This window comes from Crocodylus siamensis, chromosome 6 (assembly GCF_052110815.1).
Source record: "Crocodylus siamensis isolate JL-2025a chromosome 6, ASM5211081v1, whole genome shotgun sequence".
NCBI lineage: Eukaryota > Metazoa > Chordata > Crocodylia > Crocodylidae > Crocodylus > Crocodylus siamensis.
Genome location: NC_143400.1, coordinates 93208040 through 93211602, shown reverse-complemented (window position 1 = coordinate 93211602; position 3563 = coordinate 93208040).

The following is a 3563-nucleotide window of genomic DNA, read 5'->3' as shown; positions in this document are numbered from 1 at the left end:
TCTCTCATTTGCAGCCTCCAGCATTTAATGCCTAGGAAGTTCAGATTCAGAGGATGTATCTCTGACTCCCATATTCAATAGCTACTGCTGCACCTTTCCGCCAACAATTTGTCCAAGCACTTTTTGAATCTGACTAAACTGTCAGCTTCCACAACATCTGGTAACAGTGAGTTCAACACTTCAATGACAAGTTGTGTGAAAAAGAACAGACTCTTTTAGTTTTAAACTTACTATCTAGTTTCATTTTGTGACCCCACATTGTTGTATTGTGAGACAGTAAATAATAAATCCCTATTGACTTTCTCTTTGCCATTAGTATTTTGTAGACCTTTACTATGCCCCTCAATCAAGCTTCTCTTTTCTAAACTGAATAGGCCTAAACTCATATGGAAGCTCTTCCATACTGCTAATCACACTTGTTGCCCTTTCTTTGGACTTTCTTTAGTTCTTCTATATACTTTTTGAGGTTTGAGGACCAGAACTGGGCATAGTAGTCAAGGTGTGGATGCACCATGGATGTAAAATGGGCATAATGATGATTTCAGTTGTGTTTACAATTCCCTTCTTAATAATCCCTAACATTTTGTTTGCCTTTTTGATGGCTACTGAGCTGATGTTTTTAGGAAACTGTCCACAGTGACTCCCAGATCCCTTTCCTGTGTGATAACAGCTTATGTAGAGCCCAAAGTGCAGTTATAGTTTGGGTCATTTTTTCCCAGGTGCATTGCTTTACACTTATCTACTTTGAATTTCATCTGCCATTTAGTTGCTTATTCGCTCAATCATGACAGTTCCTTCTGTAGTTGCTTGCAGTCTGCTCTGGTCTTTACCACTTTGAATAATTTTGCATCATCCAGAAATTTGGCCACCCCACTACTCACCCCCCACCTTTTCGGATCATTTATGAATTAGGTAAACAGCACTGGCCCCAACACAGATCCCTGTGGGACAAATTGCCCTCTTTGTCTGCCTCCCTGCTCTGAGTCTGCCCAGCCCACTCTGTTCCAAACTCTGGCTGCTGGATCCACCTGGTCTCGTAGGTGATTCGATTGGAAGGGGGGTGAACTCACTCCCCCTTTGTTCCCACCTCCTGCCCAAATACCTGGGAGGCGCTGGTCATTCTACCTGATGTCGCTGACGTTTTTCAGACTGACCATCCTGCATCAGCTGGAGTCTGAGGATACTGGTTTATGGCTGGAACTTAGTGATGAGGTCACAAAAGTTTTAAAAGGGGGTCACTCCATTTTAGAGGGGTCAGACATTTGAGGAAGCTAAAACAAGCAATCAGCCTCTGGATGAACATGAGAGTAACTTGCCTGAAATTTAGCCAGTAACTTAAGATTCAGTGAACTACATGCATATCAGAAGAGCCAACAAGCCCATTCGGACTTGCTCAAGTGGGTTTTATCACCTTTCCATTGTTTTGTATTACTTTTTCACTCTCTCGCTGTCTGTTCAGTAAAGCTATCTGTTATAGCATGCCTCGCTGTGTGTGTGCTTGAGGGGTGAGGCAAGCCTTTTTAGCTCCCTTTTGCTTGGCTGGCTAAGGTGGGTGTGGTTTTTTACTTTCCTCCCATACAGGAGGCTACTTGTGAATGCTTCAGGCTAAAAGGAAGCACGCCAAAGTCCCACGATGACTCAAGCACTGCCAAGGTCCACAGGGTACCCTAGACACCACAAAGTACCCTAGACAGCACAGAGCCCTAACAAAGACCCAGGGTGGCGGCAGCGGTTACCCCAGGCTTGCGGGTGTGCTCCAGGAAGGGGATTGGCCAGTCGTAGGCGCCCCAGGACAGATATGCAAAGCATTGGTTTTTGGTTGGGCACAGTGAGGTGGGTGGCTCAGCACAGGAGCGCCCCCTACTGGCCCACCACATGAACCACCTAGGGATTTGCCTTGTAGAGGGGATTCCTGGTGTTATACAGGTAGCATTTTGTTAAGGAGCATTCCAGGGCCAGGATAAGGTGGGGCTAGAGCACAGAGCTCCAGTAGCTGTGTGCAGGTAAAGCTGCCTGTGGTATTAGGAGCTAACAGAGCTGTAACAGCAGCTGTGAGGCTATGGAGAGTTGCAAGAGAAACCACAGAAACGTTCCCAACAGTGAAAGAACGAGCAGACACATTTCTGCTTTTGGGGCTGACTTGGAGAATCCTGTTAAATCACAGGAGATGGTCATCTCACTGTAACAAGAGTCTATGACAACAGCAGGTCACTCTATGATGAGCTTTCCTGGCTATGATCCCATTTACAGTTAGCAAAATTTCACTGGAACATCTTCATTCTGTTGGATGGAGCCCTACTTTCCCAGGAGCTCCCAAGAGACTTCTGGGCAGCCTGTGCCCCCTCCCTTCAACCAGGAAGTTGCCTGTTCTCCCAAACACATTCACTGGTCACAGACAGAAGTGACATTTTCACTCAATCTGGCCACAAAAAGTGGTTTATAGCCGTGACCAAACACAAGTGCACCACTGCAGACTACTTAAAAAAGGCCAGTCAGGTGAAAATCTGAACCCTCTTTGCACGAGAGTTAGATGAAGACATTTCAAAACAGCCTCTTCTGTAACTTGTGTCTGCCTGCCTGGCAGCCTCCGAGCTGTTCTCAGAATGGGAGGTGGGAAAGGGAGTGGAGAGAGTTCAATCTGGAGTTTTTTTCAGTTCCTGCTGGAGGGTGGGGTGGGGTGGGGTGGGTGTACTGGAGCCCCCACTGATGTGTGGGGTCCAATTCATTCACCCTACCCTCTAGCACTGGCTGGGGAACCTCCAGAATTAGCTCCCTCTGCTCCCTTTCCCCACTCCCATTCTGCAAGCAGCGAGGTCTGGCAAGGAGTGGGGGGCTCTTGCTAGGGGAAACCAGCTGCAGGCTCTCCAGATTTCTGTTGGTGTAAATTAACATCGCACCAATAACATCAACAAAGCTGCACAAATTTATGCCAGCGACTCATTCAGAAGCAACCAGCAAGTGATGAAAAAGGATGCATGAGGTAGACACCTGGCAAGGATAAGGGCTTGAAACCTCAGTGGGATAAGGGCTGCTGGAACCTGGGAAAGGAGTCACTTTCTTAGTCTTGACTTTTTCCCCCTGCCCTTCATTCTGTCTCGTACTCCACAACCCAATCCCTTTTTATCACAGGAGAGGCTCCCAGCCTCAAATCTTCAAGACTACAGTTGAGTGTTCTTCCCGTTCATAGGGGCAACTTGCTGCACAGTTGGACCAACAGAAACAGCTACATTACAGCATCCATTTATTTATAGTTTCCTCCCAGTAGCAGAGTCCAGGTTAGGACCAATGTCAGATTCTAAACTTCTTTGCTCATTATTTTTATTAGGACCCTCTTAGAGAAGAATTCATAAAGACTTTCTGAGAACAAGGCAATCGTGAAGCAGAAGCAGCTTCCAGGTGCATTGCTCAGGGTGCAATAGCTTGAGACGACGTCCCTCAGTGGGACAGACTAACACTCACTTCAGGACTTGAAGTGCAAAAGGATAAGACATGGAAGGAGAAAATTCCCTGTAGGAGTTAATCTTGCTGAAGGGCTTTTCCCCTGATCCAGGATGTGCTGCAGC